An 8,051-nucleotide genomic window follows, 5' to 3' on the forward strand; every position below is an offset into this window, starting at 1 on the left:
ACGAAGTGTTTCACCTTTGGAAAAAGAAATACTTACTTTAGGTTTCACTTGGCGAAGACTTTTTAAATCACTTAATCACTCGACCGAAATATGAGATCCGTTATGAGACAGGTCAAATAACACGGGGAAATAAGTACGCTAAAATTCGGTCGAGGAAATAACATCTATTGCTTTTTCTCGCTCTTTGAGATGGTGACGTCAGCTGTTACGAGAAATTATAATGCAAGGAGAATAATAAAACCCACCAAAAAGGAGTGACAGCTGTTTAAATTCAAACCGCATAGAAAAGACTTTTCTTTCGAAAATCTCCTCGAAGACGGAGATTTTCTTGCACTTAATTTAATACGGGCTTGTTAGAAAACACGCCGGATTCAACAGAAGTCACACTCAAACAAAGAACATACGATTATTGGTGGATCAGACTTATTCCTTGTGTCGATTCTCCAGCGCGTAAGGTTTGGGCGCGTTGCCTAGAGGCGAGCACAAACTAGAGATGTGTAAACTCGAAGGTAACGTCGAAAACGCGAGCAGTAAATTGATACCGGAGAATGGAAACCACCGTTCAGTTTTCTATTCCCCCAGGGCTAACTGATCTACTCGAGGAATTTGTGGTCAAGTGCATACAGGAGAATCCAAGCGATTTGGTGGACTTCGCAGCTGATTACTTCAACATGTTGCGATTAGGAAGAAAGAAGAAGGACAGCAAAGCAGGAAAAGAATCGGCAGCGTCGAAACCAGAGAAAAAGGAGTGCGTGGAAGACAAAGATGAGGTGCAAGAGCCGCCGAAAATGCCTGCTCGTGGACGAAGACGAGCAGTTGCGGCGGAAGCTTATAACCCTAACGAAAATGACGCGAGTGCGAAACCTGTAGTTCACCCCAAAACAGACGAACAATTACAGCGCCTGAAGAAATCGGTGGAGAACATTTTGCTTTTCAAGTCGTGTGACCGGGAGCAGATGAAGGAACTTCTTGATGCAATGTTCGAGAGAAAAGTCAGCCCTGAAGACGAAATTATTCGCCAGGGAGCGGATGGAGATAATTTCTACGTGATAGATAATGGCGTCTTCGATGTATTCATCGAGAAAGACGGTAAGGAAGTGAAAGTTCACACTTTTAAGGACGCGGGCAGCTTTGGAGAACTTGCTCTCATGTACAACTGCCCTAGAAATGCTACTATCATAGCTAAATCTCAAGGAAGCATCTGGGCTCTCGACCAAGCGACATTTCGGCGAATTGTCGTCGGTGCCGCGGCGAGGAAGCGACAAATGTACGAGGCGCTTCTGGAGAACGTGCCCATGTTAGCACAGCTACAGGCGTACGAGAGAATGAATTTAGCCGACGCTTTGGAAACAAAGATCTTCGAAGAAGGCCAGTGTATTATACGACAGAACGACGAGGCGGACTGTATGTATTTTATCGAGCAAGGTACCGTTCGCGTCACGGTTTCAGGCAAAGAAATCTCACACCTAAAGAAAGGAGCCTACTTTGGCGAAGTCGCGCTTGTAACAAAGAACCCGCGATCTGCCTCTGTGTTTGCGGATGGCGGCGAAGTGAAGTGCGCTTGTTTGAATGTAGACGCGTTTGAGAGGCTTCTAGGACCATGTATGGATATCATGAAACGAAATATTGCACACTACGAGGAGCAACGGAAAGCTTTGGGCTTGGATTCTTAACTAGCGATGCTTTGAAGAACATTTTCCAAAACACCTGCCCCACCGGCGACTAGTGGTTTTAAAAGGAAAATCACAGAAAATAATATAAACAAAAATATCAAACGTTGGCCTTTCTCGTGGTGTTCAGGTGATTGTTTCAACAGAGAGGGTTATTTAACCTTTTTTTTTTTGGCAAAATTTCCAAACGTAGTTTTATCCAAGCAAGAAATTGTTAATATATTGTGATGAATTCATTGAGGACTAACCGCTCGATAAGAGGCTCGCTAATTGTCAATGCGAGATGCAATGTTTTGCATGTTTAATTACTTGAGCTGGTTGTTTTTATCTGTCATGCTGTGTTGATGCCACGTTCTACCGCTTTGAGTTTTCTTATTTTCAAAAGATCAGGTTGCGTCCAGCGTGTCTGAGAAGTAAAACAATTCTGGACCGCGGAGTTAAACTTTTTTGATTCGCGACTTTCCACCGAAACCGTGCTAACCGAAAAAAAAATGATGCATGTGAATGTACCTAGAGCTAAATAGTCATTTCTCGGATATCAGTTTGGTTTTCTCTACATCTGTGAAGTTTATCTGCCCGCAACGAATGACCTTTTAGGCTTCACCGCCTGTTTTTAACAATAACCACAGCTTAAGGAATCTCTTTATCACTGTCACGAATAGATAAGTTAATATATATATATAAACGTATTGTGTTTTCATTTGCAAGGCGGCATATCCAGCCTGGTCATACGCTTTGCTGTTCCAAATTGCAATTTTCCTTATTCCATTATATATATTTAAATTCCCTTTTCACAGAATGGAATTTATGTTAGCAATTAGTGCAGGCTGGAGTGTTGATTGAAACTCTCATGTTGACTCCAAAATTAAAATAATAATGTCTGGCTTTTATTCAAATGATTTGAACCACAGATCTATTTTCTAGCGAAACTGAATATTATATTGTATATGTGACTGACTTACTTGACTAAAAACTACGAAATCCAGGCTAGATTGGTGCTATTAAATCTCTGTTTTGCCGTCTTAGGGTGGTTTTATTGTTACCATGTGTAATTACTAATACATTTCTTTGGGTATTCCTTTGTTTAGTGGCCCTACGGGAGAGGTATATAGATATAATGAGATACTAAATTTACTTTCAAGGGTATTAAAATACCTCTTGTGAAGTAGAAAAAAAAAAAAAAAGACAGTGAGTACAAGATTTATTTTTACAACAAGGCCTGTTACGTCAGCTCTTCAACAATCTTAAATCTGGCTTTCGCGAAATTCTTCTTAAGCATACTGTGGTCGCAAGGACATTCTTGATTGACATCGTGTGGACCCCGGATGAGGACCGGCTCATTCGGATTTGCAAAGCGGGGTTTGCTAAATGGGACGGATAGCTGATAAAGTGAAACTGCAATGGGCATGCAGGCATGGGAGTTCTTGTATTTGAGGTTAAGCAACGAATAAGTATTTAGAAATTAGGGATTATCAACTGGAGTTTTTTTTTCATGTATGCCCATATCTTAATCAGTTAATACCGCTCATTCAACTCCTGATTGATCTATCGGTAACTGAGATTTGCATCTAAGATGAAATGGTTCAATGGTTCAATTGAATCTTCTTTCACTTCACGGCGAAACAGCATCGAGATAAGAACGACCTTTACAATTTCGTTCTTCAGTGATCTTGTCCTCATCTCCGCTTCACCATTTTGGTCAATGGAGTCTCTCTCTGTTTATAGTTGTAACAATTTATTTTTTCGTCGAATATAGCATAGCCTGAAGAGGTTTGAGTGAGTGAATGATAGCATATGCATAGCCTGTAAGACAGGCCTTTCAGATGTGGGAGTGCAGGATAATTTTCCTCGCGTGTTTGGCTCAGTGCCACCTTGGTAGAAGGCCAAGATGAAATCCATTCACATCAAGCTTCCTGTACTTTCTGAATCCACGATGACGCTCTCTCATCCATTACAAGCGTAGATATAACTTAAAAGCGATCAAGGGTTATTAAGATAGACAAGGCTATTCCACGCGATCTGAAACGTTTAGAGTTTAATGACAACAAATTGAACTCTTTAGAATTTCAGTGTGGGGAAAAACGTTTTAATCTGTTAACAGGTAGAAGTAAACATTTTTATGAATTGCTTATTTTGAGAAAAGCTAAAGTCTCAAGAGGTTTCATTAAGTGGAAAGAGCATTCTGCCTGGACGACACAGCTGTTTCCAAAGGTTTTCTTAATGCGAGATCCATCTCGTCTGAAACCTTTGTAAGGAGCTTTCAGTTCAAGATTTTGAACGACATTACTTTTACTAATTACCGCTTAGCAAAGATAGACTATGTCCCAAATGACCTGTGTACATTTTGTGGAATTGAATCGGAAACTGTAAATCATCTATTTTATAGTGTCTTTCACAAACCTAATCTGGAATGATTTCAGTTTGCATCCTTTTGGTCTTCGGTTTCTGGCAAAAGAGTGAACCTCACGCTACAAGATGTGTTACTAGGTAAATTGGACGCAGAAATAGAAATATTGAATTACTTTATTACGCTTGTTAAGCTACATATTTGGATAAGTAGGAAACGTGGTGTAACTCCTAATCTAAGTGCTTTTAAGGAAATTGTCAAAATGAAAGTTAGAACTGAGAAATATATAGCTATGAAAAACAACACAGAACTTAACTTTCAGGCCAGATGGCAGCCGTACGTAAAATTCAAATTAGAAACTTAATTTATGACATTCAGTCTTATTTTTATTTAATTTCATTATAATATCAGGGCATGTAAAATAATTGGTGTTACTAATGTTAGGCGTTATTAGGAATATGTAATTTCTTTTTGTTTTTGAACCTCACAAGGTTATAATAAAAAAGTGGAAAAGTGAAAAAAAAGATAGACAAAAGATATCAGGGGTGCGTCCAAACTGTAAGTATGCTTTAGTTGTGTTGGATCTCCATCTGTAAAAGACGACAGCTCAATGCAAGCGGTAGTAACCTTCGGCATTACGAGTTGTAACTCGATTACTGCACGACTTAAAGTGACCAGTTTGGAAAAACAACAAAACTATCATCGACTGATTAAGAATTATTCCAGCAGTGTGCGTTGGATATGAGATGGTAGATAGCCAACGAGGTCAACGAGGCACGTAGCGCCGAGTTGGCTATAACCATCTCATATCCAACACGCACTCATGGAATAATTCGGTAAAATAAAAAAAATTTTAAAAAAAGTCAAAACGCCCCAAAACATGACGCCCACGATTACCGCATTTGTAAAGCGTGGTATAATTACATTCATTTTATGAGTGCGAGATCCCACGCCAGCTTGTAGAGGCGTCTCTGAATTGAATTGCTCCTGCGTGCTATCAACCCATTTCTGATCTCAACTCGCCCACACAGCCCATTTTAACCAGCCTGATTGGCAAAGACCTTTTTCCCTTTAATTTGCTGCTCTTTAACTCGTAAAATGCAATAGAAAATTACGAGTTGTTGTTATTCACGAGTAAGCACGATCCTACAAGTTATCCGTATCAGCGAATTTCGTCGTAGCCGGAGCGCCAATCAAGCGAGCTGACACGAAGATTTTGGAAAAGTTGAAGTTCAAAATTGTGATGGAGTTCATATCGTTACTATGCAAACTCTATAAACCTGCGACACCTGTTAAAATGGGTTAATTCGAGGGATGTAAATTTTCTTGAAGCCATTCTGTTTTACACTTTTACAGAGTCTCATTTAGCCCCGTGACTGTACCATTTGAGTTAAACAAAAGTGGCAATTAAGAGAATTAACTTATTAATCATCCACAGAATCAACCAAATAATCAGCCTTTGTTGTAGGCTATTATTCAGTAGTTAACGGGAGTACAAATATCAGTCCGGGATCGTTATCAGATTTGATAACCTCGACCAAAACAAACCATTAACCAATCGCTGCGGAAGTTTTCGTTCACGTGACATTATTTGGTAGCAACAGTGTATAATTCAATATGGCGGTCGACAGGGCACTGCGATGAAAGGAGTTACTTTTTTCACAACATCACAATGCAATTTCATTTAATTGTAATTGTATGTTTTCTTCGCAATAGGTTACTGGATTATGGAATAGAAACAGAGATGTATGGAAGAAAACTGTCTTTGTCCAAAAGCTACAGCGAAAAGTTTCATTTTCAGATAGACACCGTATAATATTTGTTCCGAGTAAAAACACACGAAGGTAGACAACAGTTATTCTGTTCACAAAAGCTTTGTTTATTGATACTAATATGATAGCTTCTATTTTCACTCAGGCTTCATTTTCTTGGTAGTTGGCGAAGCCGGCTGTTCAACAGTCTGTATAAAATATAAACGAAACACTAACAGTAAATACATCTTGAGTTCACAAATTGACACTGAACAAGTTGCTTCTATATTCCAAGCGGAGAGCTGTAACTGAATTTCGTTCAATTTGCATGAGCGAAGCGTGGTTAGGACCGAAACATCTCCTACTATGATTCATTACTATGAAATGGAAATAACAGTATCGAAACAGTTCGCGACCCTCCCTCTGTCGACTCTCTGTCCAGATATACTGAAGATAGAATAGCTTACCTCGATGGCCATATCCCATCCCACGCCTAATTCCATTTCTGCGATTGCTAATTCAATCCCCTCTGCCGTATTGTACATTTCGTTTCCATCTTTGATGCACTGGAGTTCTCTTTGTCGTTGTGGGCTCGCCTGATATGGTTCTGGCACAACAACAAAAATATAGCAGGTATATTTACTTTAATTCGTGATACACCTCCGTTCAGTGGAATGGGTACATGCAACACTTTATGTCGTGAGATGTGACAGTAAACTTGGAAGTCTTGGCATTTGTTTTAGTTATAGATCAGTAGTCTATTGTTGTGCATTCAGTGATATGGAAAAACGCTTTTAATGACCGATTCATATAAAAGAAACTATAATTCAAGTAATATGTTTTCGTACCATAGTTCACTCGCTAAATCCAACAATAAGCTTCATTTTATAACGACTGGTGTGCCAGAAAACTGACCTAGTTTGGCCGGCATTTCCGGAAAATATTTCAGGACCGCGAGTTGTTGAAATTGACTCTAAAATATAGGCAACTTACCCTTTAACGTGGTTGTCGATTTTCCCGCAGTCCGAAAGGTGTTTTAGTTCCCTGTTTATGAAGTATTGCACCCGGCCTATCTGTCTTCCAGCAACTTCTCTCAAAGTGTAATTTTTCTTAGCGCTCTTGGATACCAGACTGTGGCACGTCTAGAAGTGTCTCGGGTATTTCTCTAATTTCCGGCAAAACACAACGAAGTGCGAACGAGTCTTTGTTTCCAATTTTCAGGAAGGACATGAAAAGGAGTTCCTTCTGGCCCCTTGATTTTGACCTCATGGTAACCCTTCAAAAGAAAATAAACAACTAATGTTAGATTCGCAAGTGGTTTCCCGACCACCTGGACTGCCGTACCATGAATCGAGCGACTCACTAAGAGCTATAATTTTTTCTGAAGGGGCTTAGATGATTTATGTAAGTTACTTTTACGTACCCCTTGATTTTGCCGCCAGTAATTCTTAAAGTTGAATGGTGCGTGTCTGTCAGGCCTAAAAGGAACGAAAATTTTATGCTGCAAAACTCGACAACAATAAACCTACCCTATGTAATGACCAAGCTATATCCACAAAATCGACATAAATTTGCTATTTTGATTCTATGGGTACCAGCATCCGCCATCTCAATACCTAGGAACATATCGATTACAGCTGTAAATATGGCCGCCGTTACGAACAACACATCGCAAATCAAAATACCCCCGTGTACTTTTTTCACAGATCGTGCACAACACTAAAAACACGTTAAATCCCAAGAATATGGCGTGAAGATTAACGACACATTTTTTGTGATTTTCGCAAAAATCTCCAGGTAACTTAAATCTAATGACAAAATGAAAAACATACCTGGTTTGGATGCAAAATTGCAAGCGCTGTTTCACTTTACGAGTAGCATTTTAAATCGTTTACGCTGGTCTTCAACCGCCATCTTCAAAACACGTGAGGCTCCATCTTTTCTGGTAATTATCGAATAGATTTATGGGTAAATTACCCGAGTATAATCGAACAAATAACGAGCAAAGCGAAGTGAATACGAAAATTCCCGGTTTTTGAAATGGCCGCCATGTTGTGACGTCACATGGTTATCAAATCTGATAACGATCCCGGACTGAATATGTCTAGCCGAATCACGATATAAAGCGGTGTATGGTGTATCATACAGCTTGAAACAATGCGGAAAAATCGTTGAAGGGAAATTAATTCACAACATAGATATCTGATAGGTAGCGTGGAATAAGTTGTTTGTACGTGTCCTTTGAAAACCAGCAAAACAATACTTCTCGTTGTTTTTCACAAG

The 8,051-nt window shown here is 39.5% G+C and overlaps 1 long non-coding RNA gene and 1 pseudogene across 2 annotated transcripts; one reads left to right on the forward strand and one right to left on the reverse strand.

The window, feature by feature from the left end:
• Positions 1-548: 548 nt before the first annotated feature.
• LOC110069264 (cAMP-dependent protein kinase type II regulatory subunit pseudogene) lies at positions 549-1,673 on the forward strand (annotated as a pseudogene).
• A 4,199-nt stretch (positions 1,674-5,872) lies between these two features.
• Positions 5,873-7,546, reverse strand: LOC149097151 (uncharacterized). Of its 2 annotated transcripts, XR_016204354.1 has the most exons (5): positions 7,192-7,546; positions 6,775-7,044; positions 6,684-6,716; positions 6,236-6,375; positions 5,873-5,977 (listed from the first exon to the last, which is right to left on the reverse strand). It is a non-coding gene; the product is annotated as an uncharacterized LOC149097151 (long non-coding RNA). The 2 variants fall into 2 exon arrangements; XR_016204355.1 differs by lacking the exons at positions 5,873-5,977; positions 6,684-6,716 and having other exon boundaries at positions 5,986-6,375; positions 6,762-7,044; positions 7,192-7,542.
• Between the last annotated feature and the right edge of the window lie 505 nt (positions 7,547-8,051).

The sequence above is a fragment of the Orbicella faveolata genome, unplaced genomic scaffold (assembly GCF_042242905.1).
Source record: "Orbicella faveolata isolate gen_17 unplaced genomic scaffold, um_ofav_v1 contig_47, whole genome shotgun sequence".
NCBI lineage: Eukaryota > Metazoa > Cnidaria > Anthozoa > Scleractinia > Merulinidae > Orbicella > Orbicella faveolata.